We start from the raw sequence: 27,722 nt of genomic DNA, 5'->3' as shown, positions 1-27,722 counted from the left end.
GATTCCTAGTTATTTGGCTTGGGTGCATGGTTTGATATCATTCACTGAGACAGGGAATAAAAGAGGAGAAGGGGAGTTTTGAACATATTAAGCTTGAGATAACTATAGAACATATAAAACAGTGTGATCCAGAAGGCAATTGGAATGAGAGCTAGAGGTTAAGGGAAAGCTGTGGACTAGAGTCTTATGCACCTGGGCAATGTTTGAAACAAATTCATCTTTCCTCTCTGTAGCCCTGCCAATGACTTTGTTCATGACCTCATCATCTCTCTTTTGGACCACTAAAATATTCTCCTTCTTGATCTTCAATCTCTACCCTTGGCAATTCATTCTTCGTATTTCCATCAGAGTGATATTTCTCAAATACATTTATATATATTCTGCCATTTAAAACTTCTCATGGCTCCCTACAAGTCTGCAAAAGAAAAATCTATACTTCTTGCTTTGGCTTTCTTGGCAGTTAGAGAATAGAACAGCCTTACTAAAGACACTTATTTTTACATCATACATTGTAAGTCTCTAACATTTTACAGTTATCTCCCAGGATATCTTGCAAAAGTGGTTCCCAAACATACATATATTGATTACCCTCTGAAAAGACAAGGTCAGATGGCCAAGATCCTGAGCCCCCATATTCTTCACAAGTTGTCTTCAACTTTAACCATAAGATCTCACACACACCACGAAAATAATTGCTTTTCATTACCAACCTATGACTTTGGCTCCAAACCCCAATGCATTACCCTGGAGAACTTGAATGGACCACATAAGAGCCACCTAGAACAGACACTTCTCAAAACTCCAGGTGAAACACAGGTGGAGGGCATTCCTTGGCCTCTTGCTCCTAGACCTATTCCCCGATCATTACCCTCAAATATTTGTCATCCTAGTGACAATAAAAAGCAACTAAATAAATGACCCAAGGGAACAGAAGGTTCTCCCTGCCCTCTAAATCACTAAAATGTGAGCCAGAGATTTTACACTGGCAGCTGCTAGAGCAAATGCTACTTACAAGCATCTTTTGTTAGCCAACACAGTGAGGCCCCACACAATATATTTTAAAAAATCTTTATCCTTTCCTTGCCATCAAAACATGAAAAATGAACTTGCAGAAGGAGTGGTGGCACCCTTTACGTTTTGGTATTCAACAATCAACTGGAGCTAAAACAGTATTCCTCTTTAGATGGGGTATTTATCTTCCAGTTCATCACCTCTGACCCAGTTCTCTCATGGGGGTTAGGCCAGTGCTTCTCAATCATTAATACGCTTGTGAATCACCTGGGCAAACTTGTTAAAATTCAGTTTCTGACTTGGTAGGTTTGGGGTGAGGTCTGAGATTTGCTTCCAGATAATGCTGCTGCTGCAGGCCCAGGAACCACACTTTGGGTGACAAGGAATTATATAGGTAGCATAACAATTAAGTGCTTCTCTGTGGAGCCAACAGTCTGGTTTGGGATTCTAGTTCGGCCACTTACTAGTTGAACCACCCTGGGAAAAGTTCCTACATTAACTGTGCCTCAGCTTCCTCATTTACAAAATGGTGCTAATAATAGTTCTTAATTCAAAGGATTCTAGAAAAGATTAAGTGAGTCGTACGTGACAATCCTCAAAAGCGTGCCTGGCACACTGTAAGAAACCAATGAGTGTTAACTATTATTATTCATTATTGAAGTTATAGTAGGTCTCTCCCTTGCTTAAAATTATGGACTGGCTTTCCATTGTCCTCAGGATGAAGTCCAACCTCCTTGACATGGATTACAATGCCCTTTGTGACCTGACCTTTATTCTCCTCTCAAACCTCATCTCTCTACTTTTGCCCCTAGCCATGCACTCTGATCTCTCTCATCTTGATCTTTCCACTCATGGAGTTCTCTCTACCTAGAATAACCTTCCCTTTCTTTACCCAGACAACTCCTAGAAGTCCTTCAAAACTTAGTTGAGGCAACTCAAGTTAGTTGTGTTGGAATTCTTCCCAGACCCTCCCCATCACCACTGTGAGTTAGGTAGCTCTCTTAAATGTTCCCATGGCATCCCTAGCACTTCTCAGTCACAATACTCATCACATTTATATTGTAATAGTCAAATTGTCTCTGTCCTCTTTGGGGCAACTCCTGTGGTCATAAGCTTTCAGTGTGTCCAGTGTGGCATTAATAAATGAATAAATGACCAAATACGTTTCTTGGTGCTGCTGTAGATCTCTATTGGCCCAAATCCTTTGATTACACCTCTTCTTTTATGGGTTGTGGATCTCTGACCTTTAAGGATCCAGACAAGCTATAGCCCCATCTCCCCATCCCAGGGATGCACACATATTCACCACTGCCATGACCCCGCCAAGTAACTGGTATCATAACAGCCCTGTGGGTAAACAATGCACGTACACTGCAGAAGTTCTTGCATTTCCAGATTTAAGAATATGGCTCATTGCCGTATGGATGTGGGGCTCAATCATCAGCTAAATTACTACCCAGCAAAGTAATTTTAAACCTAGAGTTAGTGGCTTCAGTTCAAATTCATGCTAGGTTCTTTCTACAAGTCATATTCATTTAACCTTTTTATCTTATTTTCATGGCCTGTGAAACTGCTTATGATCTAGCTCCAGTTCACCTCTCCAACCAAATTTCACTACCCTTGCTATGCTCCCGCCACATTGGCCTGATTTTGGTTCCTGGAATACCCAGCTGACCTCTGCAGGATCTTCCCACCAGCTAGTTCCTTGGCCTGAGATATAACTCCATCCCACTCACCACTCCCATATACTCACAGACTGTAGACCACCTCTTCCCCCTTTTCACTTCCAGAATGCAAGCTCCTTGAGGTCAGGACTTTGGGTTTTTTCCACTGCTCTATTTCTAACACCAAGAGTAGTGCCTGGCCCATAGGAAGAGCTCAATAGTTATTTGTTGAGTGTTGAGTGAATTAAAACTTCCTATCAGGTCTCTGCTTGACTGTATCCTCCATGCCTGCCCCATGTAAGGGCAGTCTCCCTCTCCCTTTAATTCATATGAGCTCTCACTGGGTTTGTTTGTTTTATTTTATGGTATCTATCACTGCTTGTAAATATTTTCATCTGTTTGTTCACTCCCACCCGCCCCCCCTCGCCCCGTGTTCTCTCCAACAGATTCTAAGTTCCAGGAGGGAAGAAATGATATTAGTTTTGTTCAATGTTCAGCACCTAGTAATTAGTTGATAAATATTTTTTTTCTTGAATTGTTCAGTGAAAATTAACTGGCCAAAGGAGAATAATGGCACCATTATTCCATTGTATTTATCTGATATAAAAAATCCTACAAAAGATTCAAGGGCTATTTGTAGCTTTAAAACAGAAGCAATTAGTATTAACCATAGAATGTTGGAATGAGAAAAAGTCTTAGATGTCATGAGGCCCATTTTCCTCACTTTGCAAATAAGTAAATTAGGGCACAAGGAGGAGAAGTGACTTGCACAGCTAGTTAGTAGCAGGATTGGAAGTAAAACCCACGGTTTCAAATGCATGGTTCATCCACCAATGAGTAAAAAAATATATTAAGTACCTACCCTGTTGAGTGATTTTGACTTATATGCTCACCCTAGTGACATCTCCAGGTATCCATTCAAAGGCAGATGCAAGTAAAAGATGGAGTACAGATTGCTACTTCTAAGGATCAGGTTCTTCCATTTATAAAGGCATATTTGTGTTGAGTCAGAAAAAGTGTACCCACTTCTATTTAAGTTCATGAAGAGTTCACTTGTGGCCAAGTTCTGAAGGTGGTGGTAGTAATTAAAACCAATTACACAAAGACCTTATTTTGATAATCATATATTATCAACAAATGACTCACAGTTTTGATATCTGCAACTGGTTAGGAAAATTCTGTGTAGAAACTAAGTGTCACATAGGGTCATGCATTCTCAATGGGGCAATGAAAACTGGTTCTTGGGGGTGTGTAAAAATATTTCACTCTCTTTATGTATAAAGCACAGATATATATGCAGTACATAAATAAATGTATAGTGTATCTGTCCTATGACCACATATTATATAATTCCTTTCATATGAAATATTCAGAAAGGCAGATCTATGGAAATAGAAAGTGGATTAGTGCTTGTCTGGGGCTGGGGGGAATGAAGGTAGGGGCCTGGGGTGATAATTAATGGGTACAGTGTTTATTTGGGGGTTGATTAAAATGTTCTTAAATTATTGTAGTGATGATTGTAGAGCTCTGTGAATATACTAAAAGTCATTGATTTGTACACTTTAAATCGTGAATTTTATGGTATGTGAACTATATCTCAATAAAACTGTTTTAAAAAAACACCTTCCCTCCTTAAAAAGTCATGGGGGAGGATGGCAATTAGAGAAGAGCCTCTAAAAATGCTCCTTCAGGCTCAATAATTAAAAAAAAAAAATTGAGAAACACTGCCTTGGACCAACAAAATGAATTTCACTTTAAATCTCTGTATTCCTAGTTCAAACATCCGTGATGACAGTTCATCCTCACTTAGCCTGAACAGTTCCTGGGTCAATTCTACCCAAGCCAGGCAATGTCTTCTGGGTCTCATCTCTACCAACAGATAGAGTCTGGAACTAGGTTTGCTGCCCAGAACCTGGTGTCTGAGAGCAGTGGGGCTGAGAAAAGGGTTTGGGGGAGGCACACCTTCTAGGGATCAGAAACCATCTCCTAAAAACTAGGTTTCTTGAGACGGCTAGAGGGTCCTTGAGCACTTAACTGTCTAACTCAGTGTCACAGAGTAAGCCCTCAGGGAGACAGACTCTGAGGTGTTTAGCAAGCATGGCTTGGGAATCCACTTCCATGGCAAAGAGGGGAGGAAAACAGGAGTCAGCCGAGGGAAAGGTTGAGTTCTGATGCAAGCCTGACAATGGGTTTAGCCAGCCTCAAGAGAAGCTCTAGCACTGGGATAGCACTTCAGAGTTGTCCCAACAGCTGAGCATAAGCTCTTCACTCCGGAAGAGATGTCTGGGTGGTGCATCATAGCATTCATACCACTCAGCATTTCATAAGGGTCAGACTTGGTGTACTAAGAGCACCAACAGAAGCTCATTGAGGTTTCTTGGTCGCTGTGACTAAAGTTGACTGCAGAAAGTGACCTCTCAGGTGAATTCATCCTTCTAGTGACAGAACCATAGGGGATGAATTTGTATAGTGTTGTAATGAATATGAAACTAACATTAGCTAATATCACAAATTTATATGGATATTACAACAAAATAGATGAACCAGCCATTATCAAAGAAGCCATATCCATCAACATAAGAATATTTAGTAAATGTTGCCAATAATGTACATTTTAACACCATGCATCTATGTGTTGTGTTATCTGGCATGCAATGTATCAGGTATGATATGCTATTTCTTTAAGACATATTGGCACATGATAGTATAAAAAACTGTACAAATACGTTCAGTTTTTTCATATATATTAAAGAATGTTGCAGCAACATGGATGGACTTGGAGGGCATTATGCTAAGTGAAATAAGCCAGATAGAGAAAGACAAATACTGTATGACATCACTTACATGTGGAATCCAAAAAATACAACCAACCAGTGAATCTAACAAAAAAGGAGCAGACTCACAGATATAGAGAACAAACTAGTTGTTACCAGTGGGGAGAGGGAAGGGAGAAGGGGCAATATAAGGGTAGGAGAGTAAGAGGTACAAATTATTAGGTATAAAATAAGATACAAGGATATATTGTACAACATGGGGAATATAGCCAGTATTTTATAATAACTATAAATGGAGTATAACCTGTAACATATAATATTGTATAGCAACTATATTTCAGTTTAAAAAAAAAGAATGGGGACTTCTATGGTGGCACAGTGGTTAAGAATCCGCCTGCCAATGCAGGGGACACAGGTTCATGCTCTGGTCCAGGAAGATCCCACATGCCACGGGGCAACTAAGCCCATGCACCACAACTACTGAGCCTGCGCTCTAGAGCTCGCAAGCCACAACTACTGAGCCTGCATGCTGCAACTACTGAAGCCCACGTGTCTAGATCCCATGCTCTGCAACAAGAGAAGCCACCACAATGAGAAGCTGGTGCACCGCAGCGAAGAGTAGCCCCCGCTCGCCACAACTGGAGAAAGCCCGCATGCAGTAACAAAGACCCAACACAGCAAAAACAAACAAACAAACAAAAAATTTATACACACACACACACAAGTCTAACAAAGTCTTTCCCACAGATGTTACATTATGATTAGTAATGAGGGGTTTAGCAGGTTTGGTTTGTCAGAGGATTAAGCCACAAGAATGAAAGCTTATCAAAGGATTTTTGTCTGATGTTTAGAATAGGATCCAGCACATAGTAGATGCTCAATGAATATTTGTTGGTTGTTCAATGCAAACATAGTGAGTCATTTCTAAATATTTCAATAAGAAGCCAATGAGTTTATAGGTTCTTGAATCTGTAAGGGATGGAAATCGTTGACATCTCAAGCTATTACCATAGTCAGCATTTCAGCACTCCTGCATCAAGCAATTGGCTCACTCTTTGTTTCTACAGGCTACCTGCACTGGACTGAGCATGTGGTGGGATGGCAAGTCCCAGTGATGGACTTGTGGGAGATGCAGATCAAGAGAGAACTTCAGGATCTTTCAATTTCTGATTACATATTGATATCTCTAAATATGGCTGATTTTACCTTAAGAGAGAGCTGCAATATTTAAAAAAGAATATTTTTGTGTTATTGTTCAAAATCATTCAAAAAATAGAATGTAAACTCCTGTGCCAGCCACTGTGCTAGATGACAGAGAAATAACAGTGAATAAGATAGACATGGTCTCAATATTTCAGTCTAGTGACAGAAATGGACAAAAAATTCTGAGAATTAAACTACATTATAATTGGAGCTATGATGGAGAAAGCACAGCAGTCTGAGAGCATAAAAAGAGGGTACAAAACACAGGAGGGAGATAGGGAAGACTTCCTGGAAGAAGGCATGTCTAAGCAGACACATGAAAGAAGAATAGTAGTTTACCAACTGAACAGGAGAGGTAAGAAAATGCAAGGCAGGGAATTCCCTGGTGGTCCAGTGGTTAGGACTCTGTGCTTTCACTGCTGAGGGCCTGGGGATCAATCCCTGGTCAGGGAACTAAGATCCCACAAGCCACGCAGTGTGGCCAGAAAAAGAAAAAGAAAGAAAGAAAGAAAGAAAAATTACAAGGCAGAAGGAAGAGTATGAAGCAAAGCCAAGAGGCAAGAGAGGACAAGAAAGTGAATGTTCAGAATGACTGGAGCATAGAATATATAAAGATTGGGAGAGACAAACCTAGAGCAGAATTCAGGGGCAAGATCATTGTAAACTACATTGAGGAATTGAGAACAGTAGGATACTAAAGAAAGGTTTTAAGGAACCGAGTGACAAGGTCAGACTTGAATTTAGAAATTTGTTACTATAATCTAAGCCTGAAAAGAAGATGACCTCCACTAAAGAAGTAACAGTAAGAAATGAACTAAAATGATAGATGTTTAAGAGGTGGAATTGATAGGAATTGATGAAGAACCCAGGGTGAGGTGAGGGAAAATTCAAGATAGCTAGCTTGGCAGTTGGGTGAATGATTTACTGAAATAGGAAACAGAGGGAAGAGCAGTTTGGAGAAAGGAGTAGAATAGGTGGGTTTTGTTTTAGTTGTATTTCACATGCCACTGAATTATCCAAGTGAATATGTCTACTGGGCAGATAAAACCAAGTAAAATCCATAAATCCCATATGTAAACGTAGGAGCTCTGGCAGCCGTTGAGTATCTGGTGGAATGCTGGGGCTGTGTCAAAAATATTAAAGGAAACAGGTACGATGGATACTTTTATTGTCCCATCATGAGCATGAGTTGATTTAATATTCTATTCTGGCTTCCTGCCCTTACTTGTTGAATAAAGACCTCTCAAAACCTGGTGTTTGGGACTTCCCTGGTGATCCAGTGGTTAAGACTCTGTGTTTCCACTGCAGAGGGCGCAGGTTTGATCCCTGGTCAGGGAACTAAGATCCAGCATGAAAAACAAAGAACAAAAAAACCCTGGTATTTGTTATGAGGCAGATCCTATCTGCTAAACTATTCTGAATCATTTTCATTCCAGGCAGTTACCTGGGCTATGTTTGAGAGAGGTGACTCAAAGAGGGTGGTAATGAAGTCACATGGTTTTCTAGAAACAACACAAACAACAACTAATTTTTTAAGCATTTGGAACAGGGTAATGCCTAAACACCCTTTATAGTTGCCAGTCTCAGAAGTCCCTCTCCTAATCCAAATTCATCATTGCAAAAACGTAGGTGTTCTCCTAGGCAAGAGCCCAGCCTAAACTAGAATGATGATATCCCTTGCCTGAATGTAAGTTAGGTTGGTCTCTATTGTTTAAAAAACATATTAGACCTTTGAATTCAAACTTTAGTGAGCTTCTTTCAACTCCAAACTCCTCTACAGCTCCCCATTTTTAGAAAGCACTGAGATGGTTTTCTAGTTTGGCACCAAACTTCTCTATATTTCAGTACATATCTCAGTTGCTCAGATATTGAGCTAATTACAGACAACATTTTTTTTTTCATGTAAACCCCACAATGATCATAGAGAGAATACTGGGGTTTAGAGAGGTTAAATAGCTTTCCCAAGGTCATGGAACCCACATTCTTTAGCTATGCTGGCTCCCATTTTCTACCTATTATCTTAGTCTTGATGGTGACAATAACTACCACAAAAATAACTAACATGAATCAAGCATTTATTATGCCCTAGAAACTCAACGAAACACTTGACATGAATTTTGGCATTTAATCCTCTCAGCAGTTTTATGAAGAACTATTGTCTCCAATCTTAAGATGGGGACTCTGAAGCCTAGAGAAGTTGTCACTTGCTGAATGTACACAAGTGATAAATGACAAAGCCAGGATTTGAACACAAAAGCTGGCTTCAGAGTTCTCACTGTAATCACTACACTTTGGCCAGGTTAGCCTTTGAGGTCCCTCTCCCACTACCTAACCCCTGCTGCCACCTATTCAATGATTCAGTGATTTGTTCCCGTACCATGGAGCCTTATCACATTTTATTTCACATAAGTTACATCACTAAAATTATGGGTTTTGAATGGTTGTGTTGAGTTTATCTTGTTTAACAAGTTTTTGTCTAGCTTAAACACTAGAAGTAGCTAAGGAAGAAGAAGCAGGTAGAGCCTGTCACAGGTTGGCCCAAGACCAAGCTGAGGCCAAGAGGTTTAATTTTCAGTTCTGAAGGTTCAGGGAAAGGGCTGAGTCTTGGCTTCCCACTCCACAGCTTGGGAGAGCCTAGTGCCTCCCCAGACAGCAGAAGTCACCTTTGCCAGCAGGAGTCTCTGCTTCACAAAGCAAATATTCTACTTGGCTCTTCTTTTGGCTCCAGAAACACGAGGCTGGCTGGATTACCTTCTCAGGGCTCAGGAGGAACTCCAGAGCCCAGATTTACCCGGGCAACAAAATAAAACAACGCTTCATCTTTCTCTGGCTTTTTCTTTTAACTGAAAGAGGATTGGTACAATAGGCAACTATACTTTTTTTTTTAAGTAAATTTATTTCTTTATTTGTGGCTGCATTAGGTCTTCGTTGCACGTGAGCTTTCTTTAGTTGCGTCGAGTGGAGGCTACTCTTCCTTGTGGTGTGCGGGCTTCTCATTGTGGTGGCTTCTCTTGTTGTGGAGCACAGGCTCGGTAGTTGTGGCGCTCGGGCTTAGTTGCTCCACAGCATGTGGGATCTTCTGAGACCAGGGCTTGAACCCGAGCCCCCTGCATTGTCAGGGGGATTCTTAACCACTGAGCCACCAGGGAAGCCCCACAACTATACTTTTTTAAAGACTTTTTTCAAAAAAATATCCTGAGCATTGTGCTACCCAAAGTCTTCAAGCTAACGCGCAAGACTTGGCAATGAACCCTTGGCTTGCTATTTTGAACTTGCCCTCTAGCAGTCTGATAGTCTTCAACTCATATAGTGATAGCCCTCATAATACCATTGTACTGCTCTTCCAGCCCCACATTCAGGTCTATCCATTCTGATTCTGAATTCTTCACTAGACCTCGCCTCTTCTCCCACATAGCAAACTCAAAACAATAGTACCTTACCTTTTCAGCACAAGTTGCTGGAAAATAGAAGTAAAGAAAAACTGGAAGGAGAGAAAAAGGAAAGAGGTAAAGAAAAAGGGGGAATTGTTAATAAACTTTCTTTATGTGGTGTAATATATGCTTTCACATGTTTCTCTCTTAATATTAGCCATAAGCAGTCTCCTTAAATCCCACCAGTGAGCCTGAACTTTGATTTATCAAGAAAGTTCAGAGAGCCCTGGATTTCTGGTCTTAATAGGTCAGATATTTTACAACCCCAGTATAAGATTACCTGGTACACATAAGAAACAGAAGTATAAATGAAGCTTCATGTTCATCCTAATTCTTTTCCTCTGCCCTACCAACCTTTACAACCAAATACCTCCCGCCCAGGCCTACAACTCAGCTCTGAATTTACGGACAAAGCCTTGGCAGTCTGTTAGTGAGAGGGCTGAGGCACAGTGTAAGGAAAGGAAATAAATAATGGATGATAAGCTTGGCTGGTGACAGACTGTTGCCACAGCAGCAGAATCTGCAGGAGTTCAGATGTAATTCTGCAGATCTGAAGAGATCTTGAGTACAAGAGAAGGGAAAGAAAATTTGGTCATCTTCAGCAGCTCCTTACGAGCCCACACTTCACATGTGGTGGTCACAAGACAACAGACAGTCCCATAAAATCCAAACATTTGTGATGGTCAATAGTGTGATTTGAGTTGCATAAGAACAGTCACCCGCTCAGGAAAAGCTCTCTTCCTTGGCTTGAAATGTTCCATTCATTCATCAGACCTTGATAGTTTCCCAGTTCCAACATCACAATACCAGGGCAACAATATTGTATCAGTCAGGTACTCAAATTTGAGTGATTTGAGTAGAAAAAAACATTGATTAAAAGGCTATGGGGGGAGAGAGTGATGTCAGCATGCTGGTGGACTAAGAAGCTTCAGGTCCTCCTTCCCCACAGAGACACCAAGTTAACCATACATGGACTAGACTACCTCTGTGAGAACTTTAGAGACCAGTCAAGAAGGCACAGCAGCCAGGTCATTGTAAAACCAAGAAGAGCTTCCAACAACAGGGGTAGGTAAATTTGCAGCATTTGGCAAACCCATGCCTGCCCTTTCTCTGTGCAGCATAGTGTTGAGCAACTGGGAGGAAATCTCTCAGACCAGAGCTTCCTCTTAATATGGAAACAAAAGAGTGGACCATGTGTCCAGCATTCTAGCTTGTCTGGGGGGTTGTCTGAGGGAAAGATTTCTATCTTGCCCGACTTGTACCAGAGTTTGGAAACTGAAAACGGAGGCAAGCTGCATGTTAGAGCTGCAGACCACAGGTAGACACCAGGGGGAGCAATAGATCAGAAAAAGTTTGAGATGTCCTAGAACTTGCAGTTGAGCTGATTGGTGAGCCCACAAAGACTGGGAGAGGTGATTATTTTTTTCAAATCCCAAATCCTAGCTAAATATTATAAGGCACACAAAGAGCATTGGAAACATGGGCCAATTTAGGGACCAAAATAAAACTCTAGAAACTGACTCTAAAGAAACACAGAACTATGAGCTGTCTGGTGAGGAATTTAACTGTCATAAAGATGCTCAATGAGATAAAAGAGAACACAAATAGAAAACTAAATGAAATCAGGAAAATGATTCATAAACAATATGAGAATATCAACAAAGAGATAGAAACTATTAAAAAGAACCAAACAGGGCTTCCCTGGTGGCTCAGTGGTTGAGAGTCGGCCTGCCGATGCAGGGGACACGGGTCTGGGAAGATCCCACATGCCGCAGAGCAGCTGGGCCCGTGAGCCATGGCCGCTGAGCCTGTGCGTCCAGAGCCTGTGCTCCTCAACAGGAGAGGCCACAACAGTGAGAGGCCCACATACCGCAAACAACAACAACAACAAAAGAACCAAACAGAAATTCTGGAGCTCAAAAATACAAACGTATGGAAAAATTCATCAGAGGAGTTCAACATTAGACTTGATAAGGAAAAAGAAAGAATCAGGGAGCTGAAGATAAGTCATTTGAAATCACTGAGTCAGAGGCACAAAAAGGAAAAAAAAAAAGAATGAAGAAAAGCAAAGAGAACATAAGGTACTTATTGGACACTATCTAGAGGACTGATATACATATTAGGGATTCACAGAATAAGAGAGAGAAATGGGTTGAAATCTTACTTGAAGAAATAATGGCAAAACTTCCCAAATCTGAGGAAATAAATGGACATACAGATTCAAGAAACTGAAAGAATTCAGCTAGGATAAATCCAAAAAAAACCACACTGAGATACATTACAAGCAAATTGAAGTCAAAGATAAAGAGAGAAACTTGAAAGCAGCAACAGAAGATGATTTATAACATACAAGAGTGCTTCCTTAAGATTACTAGTGGATTTCACAGTGGACACTTTGCAGGCCAGAACAGATTGGTATCATATACTCAAAGCGCTGAAAGAAAAAAAATCTAGCAACCAAGAATATCATACTCATTAAAATTGCCCCTTAAAAATTAAGGAGAGGGCTTCCCTGATGGCGCAGTGGTTGAGAGTCCGCCTGCTGATGCAGGGGACACAGGTTTGTGCCTCGGTCCGGGGGGATCCCACATGCCACGGAGCAGCTAGACCCGTGAGCCATGACCGCTTAGCCTGCACGTCCGGAGCCTGTGCTCCGCAACGGGAGAGGCCACAGCAGTGAGAGGCCCGCGTACCACAAAAACAAACAAACAAACAAACAAACAAACAAACAAACAAAAAAACTAAGGAGAAATTAAGACTCTCCCAGATAAACTAAAGCTGAGGAAGTTTAACCACTAAACCTGCTCTACAAGAATTATTAAAGAGTCTTTCAGTTACTTAAACTAACTGTCATTGTCAGTTTAAAATACAATGCTATCACTCTAAGATGTTTTATGTAATTGCAGTGGTAACCACAGGAAAATATTATGTGAGGTACCTAGTCATAGTCATAAAAACCGAGAATGGAATGGTGGTTACCAGGGGCTGGGAGAAGGGAGAGGTGAATTGTTTAATGAGTATAGAGTTTCAGATTTACAAGATGAACAAGTTCTGGAGATCTGTTTCAGAACCATGTGAATATACTTAACGCATCTGAACAATACACTTAAAAAATGATTAAGATGGTAAATTTTACCACAGAGAAAAAAGACTATGAGGGTGAAGGGAAAGTTCGTGTTTAATGGGTATAGAGTTTCAGTTTTGCAAGATGAAAACAATTTGGGAGATGGATGGCAGTGGTGGTTGCATAACAATATGGATGTACCTAATGCCATTATGTTATATGTATTTTACTCCAGTTTTTTTTAAACAGCACTGAATCCAAAATAACCAGTACATGACCTTATCAATGAATTTACTTCTTTCTAAATTGTGTTTTATTCTCTCTAGCATAGCGCCTTCACATCAATTACAAAAATACTCCCCAAAATTTGCCAACAAAATACTGCAAAAAAAAAAAAAAAAAATGCTAAGGGGTAGCTCACAGAATTACCAGGGCAAGACTCAGGGCTATGTAGGCAAGAACAGTGTCTCTAAATCATGCCACTAAATAAATCTTCAGTGTGTGCAGCATGCTACCAGAACCAGGCACTGGATGCTGTAGTCTACACCACTATCATCAGATTCTGTCACTGGCAAAACTTGTCAAAGCAATCCATGACTCCTCCACACAGAAGATTAAGACCCAATGGACCATACTGTAGCTATTGACAGAAAAATCTTATGGAAAACAATCTCCTATCAGCAGAGTAGCTTCAAAGCAATGTTCCAGGAACTAATGATATTTTAACATCTGAAAAGTGCATTGATAATACTTTCCAGTTTTAAAATTAGGAAGTTAAATTTATAGGAAAACAAAAAACTGAAAGAGCTTTGAGTTCTAAATTCCTTTCAACATCCTGAATTTCATCTGGCTTTTGTAATAAAAATGCATGCTTCTAGAGATTGGATCAAGATGGTGGAGTACAAGGACGTGCTCACTCCCTCTTGTGAGAGCACAAGAATCACAACTAACTGCTGAACAATCATCGACAGGAAGACACTGAAACTCACCAAAAAGGATACCCCACATCTAAAGACAAAGAAGAAGCCACAGTGAGATGGTAGCAGGGGCGCAATCACAATAAAATCAAATCCTATAACTGCTGGGTGGGTGACTCACAAACTGGAGAACACTTATATCACACAAGTCCACCCAGTGGAGTGAAGGTTCTGAGCCCCACATCAGGCTTCCCAACCTCGGGGTCTGGCAACGGGAGGATGAATTCCTAGAGAATCAGACTTTGAAGGCTAGCGGGATTTGATTGCAGGGCTTCGACAGGACTGGGAGAAACAGAGACTCCACTCTTGGAGGGCACACACAAAGTAGTGTGCACATCGGGACTCAGGGGAAGGAGCAGTGACCCCATTGGGGACTGAACCAGACCTACCTGCTAGTGTTGGAGGGTCTCCTGCAGAAGTGGGTGTGGGGTGGCTGTGGCTCACCGTGGGGACAAGGACACTGGCAGCAGAAGTTCTGGGAAGTACTCCTTGGTGTGAGCCCTCTCAGACTCTGCCATTAGTCCCACCAAAGAACCGGGTAGGCTTCAGTGTTGGGTCGCCTCAGGCCAAACAACCAACAGGGAGGGAACGAGCCCCACCCATCAGCAGACAAGCAGATTAAAGTTTTACTGAGCTCTGCCCACCAGAGCAACAACCAGCTCTACCCACCACCAGTCCCTCCCATCAGGAAGCTTGCACAAGCCTCTTAGATAGCCTCACCCACCAGAGGGAAGACAGCAGAAGCAAGAAGAACTACAGTCCTGCAGCCTGTGGAACAAAAACCACATTCACAGAAAGATAGACAAGATGAAAAGTCAGAGGGCTATGTACCAGTTGAAGGAACAAGAAAAAACCCCAGAAAAACAACTAAATGAAGTGGAGATAGGCAAACTTCCAGAGAAAGAATTCAGAAGGGTGATGGTGAAGATGACCCAGGATCTCAGAAAGAGAATGGAGGCAAAGATCAAGAAGATGCAAGACATGTTTAACAAAGAGCTAGAAGAATTAAAGAACAAACAAACAGAGATGAACAATACAATAACTGAAACGAAAACTACACTAGAAGGAATCAATAGCAGAATAACTGAGGCAGAAGAATGGATAAGTGATCTGGAAGACATAACGGTGGAATTCACTGCTGCGGAACAGAATAAAGAAAAAAGAATGAAAAGAAATGAAGAGAACCTAAGAGACCTCTGGGACAACATTAATTTCAACAACATTCGCATTATAGGGGTCCCAGAAGGAGAAGAGAGAGAGAAAGGACCCGAGAAAATATTTGAAGAGATTATAGTGGAAAACTTCCCTAACATGGGAATGGAAATCGTCACCCAAGTCCAGGAAGCGCAGAGAGTCACATAAAAAATAAAACCAAGGAGAAACACGCCGAGGCACATAGTAATCAAATTGGCAAAAATTAAAGACAAAGAAAAATTATTGAAAGCAGCAAGGGAAAAATGACAAATAACATACAAGGGAACTCCCATAAGGTTAACAGCTGTTTTCTCAGCAGAAACTCTACAAGCCAGAAGGGAGTGGCATGACATATTTAAAGTGATGAAAGGGAAGAACCTACAATCAAGATTACTGTACCAAGTAGAGTACTCTACCAAGTAGAGTACTCTATCAATCTATCAAGGATCTCATTCAGATTCGATGGAGAAATCAAAAGCTTTACAGACAGGCAAAAGCTAAGAGAATTCAGCACCACCAAATCAGCTCTACAACAAATGCTAAATAGCTTCTCTAAGTGGGAAACACAAGAGAAGAAAAGGACCTACAAAAACAAACACAAAACAATTAAGAAAATGGTCATAGGAACATACATATCGATAATTACTTAAACGTGAATGGATTAAATGCTCCAACCAAAAGACACAGGCTTACTGAATGGATACAAAAACAAGACCCATATATATGCTGTCTACAAGAGACCCACTTCAGCCTTAGGGACACATACAGACTGAAAGTGTGGGGATGGAAAAAGATATTCCATGCAAATGGAAATCAAAAGAAAGCTGGAGTAGCAATACTCATATCAGATAAAATAGACTTTAAAATAAAGAATGTGACAAGAGACAAGTAAGGCCACTACATAATGATCAAGGGATCAATCCAAGAAGATATGACAATAAATATATATGCACCCAACCTAGAAGCACCTCAATATATAAGGCAACCACTAACAGCTATAAGAGAGGAAATCAGCAGGAACACAATAATAGTGGGGGACATTAACACATCACTTACACAAATGGACAGATCATCCAAACAGAAAACTAATAAGGAAACACAAATTTTCAATGACACAATAGACCAGATAGATTTAATTGATATTTATAGGACATTCCATCCAAAAACAGCAGATTACACTTTCTTCTCAAGTGAGCCGGAATATTCTCCAGGATAGATCACATCTTGGGTCACAACTCAAGCCTCAGTAAATTTAAGAAAATTGAAATCATATCAAGCACCTTTTCTGACCACAGCACCATGAGATTAGAAATGAATTACAGGGAAAACAACATAAAAAACACAAACACATGGAGGTTAAACAATATGTTACTAAATAACCAAGAGATCACTGAGGAAATCAAAAAATACCTAGAGACAAATGACAATGAAAACATGATGATCCAAAACCTATGGATGAGGCAAAAGCAGTTCTAAGACGGAAGTTTATAGCAATACTAGCCTACCTCAAGAAACAAGAAAAATCTCAAATAAACAATCTAACCTTGCACCTAAAGGAATTAGAGAAAGAAGAACAAACAAAACCCAAAGTTAGCAGAAGGAAAGAAATCATAAAAATTAGAGCAGAAATAAATGAAATAGGAACAAAGAAAACAATAGCAAAGATCAATAAGACTAAAAGCTGGTTCTTTGAGAAGGTAAACAAAATTGATAAGCCATTAGCCAGACTCATCAAGAAAAAGAGAGAGAGGACTCAAATCAATAAAATTAGAAATGAAAAAGGAGAAGTTAAAACAGACACTGTAGAAATACAAAGCATCCTAAGAGACTACTACAAGCAACTCTATGCCAATAAAATGGACAACCTGGAAGAAATGGACAAATTCTTAGAAAAGTATAAACTTCCAAGACTGAACCAGGAAGAAATAGAAAATATGAACAGACCAATCACAAGTAATGAAATTAACTGTGATTAAAATTCTTCCAACAAACAGAAGTCCAGGACCAAATGGCTTCACAGGTGAATTCTATCAAACATTTAGAGAAGAGCTAACACCCATTCTTCTCAAACTCTTCCAAAACATTGCAGAGGAAAGAACACTCCCAAACTCATTCTATGAGGCCACATCACCCTGATACCAACACCAGATAAAGATACTACAAAAAAAGAAAATTACAGACCAATATCACTGATGAATAGAGACACAAAAATCCTCAACAAACTACTAGCAATCAGAATTCAACAACACATCCAATCGTACACCATGATCAAGGGGGATTTAACCCAGGGATGCAAGGATTCTTCAATATACACAAATCAATCAATGTGATACACCATATTATCAAATTGAAGAATAAAAACCATATGATCATCTCAATAGATGCAGAAAAGGCTTTTGACAAAATTCAACACCCATTCATGATAAAAACTCTCCAGAAAGTGGGCATAGAGGGAACCTACCTCAACATAATAAAGGCCATATACAACAAACATACAGCAAACATCATTCTCAGCAGTGAAAAACTGAAAGCATTTCCTCTAAGATCAGGAACAAGACAAAGATGTCCACTCTCACCACTATTATTCAACATAGTTTTGGAAGTCCTAGCCATGGCAATCAGAGAATAAAAAGAAATAAAAAGAATACAAATTGGAAAAGAAGAAGTAAAACTGTCACTGTTTGCAGATGACATGACACTATACATAGAGAATCCTAAAGATGCCACCAGAAAACTACTAGAGCTAATCAATGAATTTGGTAAAGTTGCAAGATACAAAATTAATGCACAGAAATCTCTTGCATTCCTATACACTAATGATGAAAAATCTGAAAGAGAAATTAAGGAAACATTCCCATTTACCATTGCAACAAAAAGAATAAAATACCTAGGAATAAGCCTACCCAGGGAGACAAAAGACTTGTATGCAGAAAACTGTAAGACACTGATGAAAGAAATTAAAGATGATACCAACAGATGGAGTGATATACCATGTTCTTGGATTGGAAGAATCAACATTGTGAAAATGACTATACTACCCAAAGCAATCTACAGATTCAATGCAATCCCTATCAAATTACCAATGGCATTTTTTACGGAACTAGAACAAATAATCTTAAAATTTGTATGGAGACAAAAAAGACCCAGAATAGCCAAAGCAGTCTTGAGGGAAAAAAACGGAGCTGGAGGAATCAGACTCCCTGACTTCAAACTATGTTACCAAGCTACAGTAATCAAGACAATATGGTACTGGCACAAAAACAGAAATATAGATAAGTGAAACAGCATAGAAAGCCCAGAGATAAACCCACGCACCTATGGTCAACTAATCTATGACAAAGGAGGCAAGGATATATAATGGAGAAAAGTCAGTCTCTTCAATAAGTGGTGCTGGGAAAACTGGACAGCTACATATAAAAGAATGAAATTAGAACACTCCCTGACACCATACACAAAAATAAACTCAAAATGGATTAAAGACCTAAATGTAAGACCAGACACTATCAAACTCTTAGAGGAAAACATAGGAAGAACACTCTTTGACATAAATCACAGCAAGATCATTTCTGATCCACCTTCTAGAGTAATGGAAAAAACAAAAATAAACAAATGGGACCTGATGAAACTTAAAAGTTTTTGCAAAGCAAAGGAAACTACAAACAAGAAGAAAAGACACCCCTCAGAATGGGAGAAAATATTTGCAAACCAATCAATAGACAAAGGATTAATCTCCAAAATATAAAAACAGCTCATGCAGCTCAATATTAATGAAACTAACAACCCAATCCAAAAATGGACAGAAGACATAAATAGACATTTCTCCCAAGAAGACATACAGATGGCCAAGGAGCACATGGAAAGCTGCTCAACTAATTATTGGAGAAATGTAAATCTAAACTAATGAGGTATCACCTCACACCAGTTAAAATGGGCGCCATCAGAAAATCTACAAACAACAAATGCTGGAGAGGGTGTGGAGAAAAGGGGACCCTCTTGCACTGTTGGTGGGAATGTAAATTGATACAGCCACTATGGAGAACAGTATGGAGGTTCCTTAAAAATCTGAAAATAGAATTACCATATGACACAGCAATCCCACTACTGGGCATATACCCAAAGAAAACCATAATTCAAAAAGACACACGCACCTCAATGTTCATTGCAGCACTATCTACAATAGCCAGGTCATGGAAGCAACCTAAATGCCCATCGACAGACGGATGGATAAAGAAGATGTGGTACATATATACAATAGAATATTGCTCAGCCATAAAAAAGGAACGAAATTGGGTCATTTGTAGAGACGTGGATGAATCTAGAGACTGTCATACAGAGTGAAGTAAGTCAGAAAGAGAAAAACAAATATCGTATATTAACACATATATGTGGAACCCAGAAAAATGGTACAGATGAACCGGTTTGCAGGGCAGAAGTTGAGACACAGATGTAGAGAACAAACGTATGGACACCAAGGCGGGGAAAGCGGCCAGGGAGGAAGGGGGCGGTGGTGGTGTGATGAATTGGGAGATTGGGATTGACATATATACAGTAATATGTATAAAATGGTTAACTAATAAGAACCTGCTGTATAATAAACAAACAAACAAACAAACATAATGGTGCTGACATGGAAAAAAAATGCATGCTTTTATACATATTATGAGCAATGGTCAGCTTATCTCATTTTATTTTTCTTTTGATAGTACACAAATGCCCCCTTTATCTCTAGCAAATAGTAGGTACAATAAAAAAACAAATACCTATTTCTCTCTTGAAGTAGCCAGGCTCCAAAAATGTTCTCCCAATATTCCCTACCCCCAAGTATTTATAAGCTGTGTAGTCCCCTACCACTTTTTACCCGGGTTAGTCTGTGTGACCAAAAGAATATGGCAGAAAGTATGATAAGTCACTTCTGAGATTAGGTTTTAAAAGACTATGGATCTCTTACAACTCTCGCCTAGGCAGAAGCCAGGTAGAACGTCATGAGGACATTCAAGAAGCCTATGAAGAGATCTACCTAGAGAAGAACTAAGATGTCCAACCAACAGGCAGCAATGGACATGCACCTCCCAACAATGATGTGAGTGAGTTTGGGACTGGAATCTCCTCCAGTAGAGCCTCCACATAACTTCAGTGCTGGCCATCAGCTTGACTGGAACTTTCTGAAAGACCCTGAGCCAGAATCACCTAACTAAGATGTTCCCACAGAAATTGTGGGACTGTTTAAGAACAGTAAATTAGGGGCTTCCCTGGTGGCACAGTGGTTGAGAGTCCGCCTGCCAATGCAGGGGACACGGGTTCGTGCCCCGGTCCGGGAGGATCCCACATGCCGCGGAGCAGCTGGGCCCGTGAGCCATGGCCGCTGAGCCTGCGCGTCCGGAGCCTGTGCTCCGCAACGGGAGACGCCACCGCAGTGAGAGGCCTGCGAACCGCAAACAAAACAAAAGAACAGTAAATTATATTTTAAGCTGCTAAATTTTGAGATAATTTATTACTCAGCTTTGGATAACTAATACATCTCTCCAGCAATTCTGTAGGGGAAAAAGTTATGGGTGTGTGTTTCAGAATAGGCTGTCAATGCACACATAAAATTATGAGGCACAGAACAAAGAGAAAAAATCCACATACGCACAACCTCACATACCAACAACAGAGCAGGTCTCAGCATTTGGCTGAATAGGCTGCTGCCAAGCAGATAGAATTTGAGAATAAAAAGGTTGTGATTAGCTCCAAATAGCTTGCCCTATTAATGTGAAATTTTACCAGGAAAGACAAATTTCGTTGGGTCTTTTTTAAAAAATTTTTTTTCTATTTCTTTCTTTCTTTTATTTATTTATTTATTTTGGCTGTGTTGGGTCTTCATTGCTGCATGCAGATTCTCAACTGCTGCACCACCAGGGAAGCCCTCGTTGGGTCTTATAGTATCAGGACTACAAGTCTGAGACCCTTAAAGTCTGCATCAGGTCTTTAAGGGTCTCCTGAAAGGCATAACATCTTAAAACAATATTTATAACAGGGTCTTGACAGAAAACAAAATCTAACTCTGATGGTTCATCTGAGAAGACTTTTACTACTGAGACTACTTACAAAAGTGTGGGTACGGTTACTGGAACAAAGAAAGAATGTTGAAGCATCCAGAGACCATCAGGAGAGGGTAGATATTTGGGCAAAAGGCAGGAATTGTGTTATCAGACTCCACTGACAGGTGGACCCAAGGAGGAGGGGGCACTCCATCATAACTACCATAATGTCAGGACATGGCCACCCCCAAAACCATGGTTCCCCAGGGAGAGAGAAAGTTGGAAAGAAATTTTATTCATCTCTCTCCTCCCCCATCCTCCAGTCTCATGTTGGGGCTCTCCTTTGGGCAAAGCTGACCAACAGCAAGAGGGCAAAGGAGCCCAGCTGGTGCAGGGGTCAGTCTCCCAGGGCAAAGCCAGACAGAAAAGGACAGAGAATGGATGGTGAGGCATAGCACAGTATTAGAGAATTTCTAGATTCTTAAAGAATCTTTAAGGTCATCTAAGACAGTCCACCAGGCAGTCTGTGTAAATCCTCTTTACTTCACCTCCAGCAGATGTACCAAAACGTCCAATGGTAGCAAAAAGCATGGCTTCTGGAGTCAGGCAGGCCTGCTCCCCACTGCCAAGTTGTGTAACCTTGGGCAAATTACCTAACCTCTGAAAACTCAGGTTTCTTCTTTGTAATACAAGCATCATAACAACCACACTTGGTTGTGGTGAAATTAAATAATAAACACAGAGGTGAGGAGACTGGGCTCTTCCCTGACAGGGAGCTGTTGACCTAGTTAAGCATAAAAAATTTGATTACCAGATTCACAGTGCTACCTGACTTCCAAACTAGTTGAGTGGTTCATCAAACCATCTTCGTTTCTACTTAAACACCTATCAACCGATGCCTGGTAAAAAACATTCTGATACATCCATATAAACAAATACTATATAGGTATATTTTAAAATGTGGTAGTTCTATATATACTGAAATACAATGGTTTTCAGGATAATACTTATAATTTAAGATAGATATGGAGATCGATAGATAGAAAGGTAGGTAGATAGATGGATAGGTAACCTCTGGAGCGATTCACAAGAAACAAGGAACAGTGGATGCCATTAGGAAGGATTTGGGAAGACTGAGTCCAGCAGTAGAAGGAAATTTTAATTTTTATTATATAATCTTGATACCAAAAGCCTTTTGAGTTATATTCTTCTGTTTATTCCATTTTTTCCACAACCATTACAAAACTACAAAAAAAAAGACACAATCCCTACTTTCAAGTAGCTCTAGTCTAGTTGACAAAAAAGCAAGTAGATAACCATCATGCAGTGTAATAAGTGTGGCCTATCTGATTTTCCTCATTTAAAACTTGAAGACAGGCTTCCCTGGTGGCGCAGTGGTTGAGAGTCCGCCTGCCGATGCAGGAGACACGGGTTCGTGCCCTGGTCCGAGAAGATCCCACATGCCGCGGAGCAACTAAGCCCGTGAGCCATGGCCGCTGGGCCTGCGCGTCCGGAGCCTGTGCTCCGCAACGGGAGAGGCCACAACAGTGAGAGGCCCGCATACCGCAAAAAAAAAAAAAAAAAAAAAAAAAAAAAACCTTGAAGACACACACACGCACACACACCAATTGGCCCCTTAAACTCCCTTTTTAAAAATTGCACTCATCACATTCTAACATCTTATATAATTTATTTATTTATGATATTTATTGTCAGTCTCCCTCCATTCTATGAATGTGAAAATTTTTGCCTGTCTTGTTCATTGATAGATCTCCAATGACTGAAATGGTAAATGTTTTCAATGGGTGTTTGTTGAACTAACGTTGAATGAATAAATGTTATGTAATATAAAAGTATGAAAAAGGAGCTATCAGAACACAGCAGAAAAGTAAAGGCCAATAGTAAAGGCCTACACACCAAAATCTCACCCTCTGTCCTGCCATACTGGGACAGAAATAGAAGCAATAAAAAGTATGGTTGGCTATGCATTTGAGGAAGAGAAAACAAGATGGCGAGATCCCAAGAGGAGGCTCTAGCTCAGCTTACCTATTCCTGCTGCACGAAATAGAAGAGGAAACTGCATGGAGGTTTAGAACCCTGCCCTTGTGAAATGTGGACCAATTAATTTCCCGGAATCTGCCCAAATATGTACATAGAGGTCAGTAAGGCTTCACAATAGAAGTGACATTTGTGCTGTCTTAAAGCAAATCTGAGTGACTTTGCCTGAAAGGCCTAATGCTCTAAGAGCAAGTAAATGAGAAATACAGAAAGATGAAACACACAGGGAACTGGAAGTCCAAAGGTATAAAGATATGAGAGAATGACATGTATGAAAAACTGAACATATGGCAACAAGTATGGGTTGCTGTTAATTGTTTATGATGGTGGGATGATGGGTCCTTGAAGATTTGTTACATTGCTATTTCTTCTATGTATGTTCAAAATTTTTCCATAACACAAAGTTAAGAATAAATGAATAAGGGGCTTCCCTAGTGGTCCAGTGGTAAAGACTCCGCTCTCCCACTGGAGGAGGAACGGGTTCAATCCCTGATCGGGGAACTAAGATCCCTCAAAGATCCCGCATGCTGCAGGTTGCGGCTAAAATAAATAAATAAATAAATAAAGTTTTAAAAGAATAAACCTTTGTCAAAAAAAAAAAAAAGAATAAATGAATAAGTAAACTACTTTTGAAGAGTGTAAAAGAACTTTAAAAAATGTTTTCTAGGCAGGGGAACATGGCTGTGGTTACCAGCCACAAGTAACAGCAGCCAAACTAGGGTGGCAGTGGGTAGTAGGTGAAAAGGGTAAATACCAGAGAAGGAACATATAAGTCCATAGTTTTTCACTTGTAAATGACAACTCAAACAAGCTCAAGTGTAAAGGGGAATCACGATTGGTTCACATGCTAGGAAGTCCAAGGAAGTATCTGGGCATTAAAAACTGCAGGATCTAAGAACTTAATGGATACCACTAGAGCTTCATCTCTCCCTCATATCCTTTTTATCTCTGTTCAACTTCAGTTTTCAGATAGGCCTTCCCTAGGTGGTAAGCAAGATGGCCATCGATAGCCCCCACCTCAAATCCTCCCAACTTAAAAAACCACTCTCTCCCAATGTCTGTATATATCTCTCAGGGAAAATTCTGATTCTCTACTTGGGTCATGTGCTCCTCCCTGACCAAATACTACAGGGTAGAGAGATGGTATGATATGATTGGCCAAGCCTAGAATAGGCACTAGCAGGAGAAGATGGAGGCTCAGACACTCTTTTTGGTGTTCTGAGCACCCAATTCCAGTGTAGGGGAGGGGGAGTTCCACCTGACGCCAACAAGAAATACTTCAGACACCAGCTGGGTGTCTTACAATTAACCTCAATTCTGACACTGTCTACCCAAAGATAGCATCAGACTCCACAGGTCCTACAAGACTGCCCCCCCCCCCCACTACTTCAGATGCCAGTTGCAAGTCCAGGTTGTTACCTGTGCTTCAGACCAACCAGCTGTAAATCAGAAGTTTCCATAATCCCCCCCCACCCCGCCCCTCATGTTTGATAAATTTGCTAGAGAGGCTCACAGAACTCAGAAAATCCATTTACTCACTAGATTACCGATTTAGTATAAAAGGATGTAACTCAGGAACAGCCAAATAGTAGAGATGCATAGGGCAGGATATGTGGGAAGTGGCACGGAGCTTCCATGCTTTCTCCAGGCAACCCGTTCTCCCCAAATCTCCGTGTGTTCAGCAACCCGGAAGCTCTCTGAACTGTGTCCTTTTGGTTTTCTTATGGAGGCCTCATTACATAGCCATGATTGATTACATAATTGATCATTGGTGATTGGACTCCAGCTGCAACTCCTCCCCCTTTCCCCAGAAGTTGGATGTCCAAGGACTGAAAATTCCAGTCCTCTAATCACATGGTTGACTCCACTAGCAACCAGCCTCCAGCCTTACTTACGTGAGTTCCAAAATCATCTCATCAACATAAAGAAAAGACACCTTCGTTGCTCTCATTATTCAGGAAATTCCAAGGGTTTTAGGAGCTCTGTGCCAGAAACAGAAATAAAGATCAATTATATATTTCTTATTATAAATCATAATTTCTAGACTTCCCTGGTGGTGCAGTGGCTGAGAATCCACTTGCCAATGCAGGCGACATAGGTTCGATCTCTGGTCCGGGAAGATCCCACATGCCGTGGAGCAACTAAGCCCATGCGCCACAACTACTGAGCCTGTGTGCCACACTACTGAAGCCCACACCCTAGAGCGCGTGTGCTGCAACTACTGAGCCCATGCACCGCAACTACTGAAGCTCGCACACTCTAAGGCCTGCATGCCACAACTACTGAGCCTGTGTGCTGCAACTACTGAAGCCCACGCACCTAGAGCCCGTGCTCTGCAACAAGAGAAGCCACTGCAATGAGAAGCCTGTGCACCACAATGAAAAGTAGCCCCTGCTCACCACACCTAGAGAAAGTCCGCTCACGTCAACAAAGACCCAAAGCAGCCAAAAATAATAAAAAATAAAACAATAAAAAATGAATCATAATATAGACACCATGACTGACAGCTCTACCAGGACCACATGGAATAGGGGAAGGAAGAATCCCTTAAGGAAGACAGGGTAGCAGATCCAAATAACGGACATCATAGCCCCCATGGAGGGTTACAATTGATATTGGAGATGGGAAGACAGGGGTGTGCAGAATGGACTGAGTAGCAAGAGAGTGTGAGGATAGATAGAGAGGGCTTATTTTTCTAAATAAGACCAGACTGAACCAGGCTCTGGAATTATAGAGAAATTTCTTGTTGGGGTGGGGTTGGGGGGATGAAAATATGAAACTCACATTAGCCTCATATGGTTAATGTTACATCTGGGCATGAGATAATTAAAAATCTCCCACTTGTCCATAGAGGGAATTTTGAAGGTTGAATATGGATTAAAAACTGGTGATGGAAATGTTGTAATTTTCTCAGGTAAATTGTGAAATTGAGCGCAATTAGAAAAACATCCCCAAAATAGCATTGGTTTTGTTGGCATGTGACCAAACCCTGAACAGCTTAGATTAGTATAAAAGAGATTCAAATATATGTCTTTCACATATGCTTAAGAAACTGAGCTGAAGGAAGAGAAAAAAGCAGCACATGCCATCTGTTTAGGAGGTAAGAAAGCTCCAGAGAGAGTTTGGAAAGAAAGGGAGGCTTCAGTCTTCTAAGACCAGTAGGCAGTGAGAAAGGCAGAGACGCAAAGAAACAGAAACAAGGTCAGGACCAAGGGCAGATACAGAGCCTGAGGCCCATAAAGCCAGCAGGAGCGCTGTGCCTTCTGCTGTGTACCACACCAAATTCTTCCCATCAAAATAATCCACAGGGCTTCCCTGGTGGCGCAGTGGTTGAGAGTCCGCCTGCCGATGCAGGGGACACAGGTTCGTGCCCCGATCCGGGAAGATCCCACATGCCGCGGAGCAGCTGGGCCCGTGAGCCATGGCCGCTGAGCCTGTGCGTCCAGAGCCTGTGCTCCGCAACCGGAGAGGCCACAATAGTGAGAGACCCACGTACCACAAAAAAATAAAAAATAATCCACATACATCTCTAAGAAATCCTGCAACACGTCTCAGCAGCAATGAGCTATTACCATTAGTGGTATGATCATCCATAGGACTCATTGGCCTATGCCCAGTGCTTCCTGTTAGGGATGAAGGAAGAGGTTTTGATGACATTGGGCCAAAGAATCAATGAAACCAACCGTGTAGTAGAAACCTACTATGGCTCAACCATCGTTCTCCCCTGTGAGGTTCATGAGCAAGCAATACATTCAAGAACCATCTATAGATGAGAAGTCAAAATATTACTTTATTTTCACCTGAATAGGTGCCCAATTTCTTAGTGCAGAGTTCTCCTGTAAAAACAAGATTGGAGAAAAGTAAAGGCCAATAGTAAAGACCTACACACCAAAATCTCACCCTCTGTCCTGCCATACTGGGACAGAAATAGAAGCAATAAAAAGTATGGTTGGCTATGCATTTGAGGAAGAGAAAACAAGATGGCGAGATCCCAAGAGGAGGCTCTAGCTCAGCTTACCTATTCCTGCTGCACGAAATAGAAGTGGAAACTGCATGGAGGTTTAGAACCCTGCCCTTGTGAAATGTGGACCAATTAATTTCCCGGAATCTGCCCAATCTAATGAACAAGTCTTCTCTGGGAGAAAGCAAAGACCAGGAGAGAAAGGGAGAGATGGAATGTCCCCTTCCTTTAAATACTTTCTCCCCAAAATGTGGGCCATGGACCAGCAGTATCATCATCTACTGGCAGTTTGTTAAAAATACACATTCTTGGGCCCCACCCTAAATGAGTAGAATCAGGGAATTGCTTTTTAATAAGATCTCCTG

General features: G+C 40.9%; 1 protein-coding gene across 1 annotated transcript in view; it reads right to left on the bottom strand.

The window, feature by feature from the left end:
• Positions 1 to 27,722, bottom strand: part of MED6 (mediator complex subunit 6) — a 185,631-nt gene that overhangs the window by 152,802 nt on the left and 5,107 nt on the right. The window lies entirely within an intron of this gene.

Source organism: Kogia breviceps, chromosome 3 (genome assembly GCF_026419965.1).
Source record: "Kogia breviceps isolate mKogBre1 chromosome 3, mKogBre1 haplotype 1, whole genome shotgun sequence".
Classification (NCBI taxonomy): Eukaryota; Metazoa; Chordata; class Mammalia; order Artiodactyla; family Physeteridae; genus Kogia; species Kogia breviceps.
Note: the sequence above shows the minus strand (reverse complement) of the source record. Positions and strands in the feature narration are given on the sequence as shown.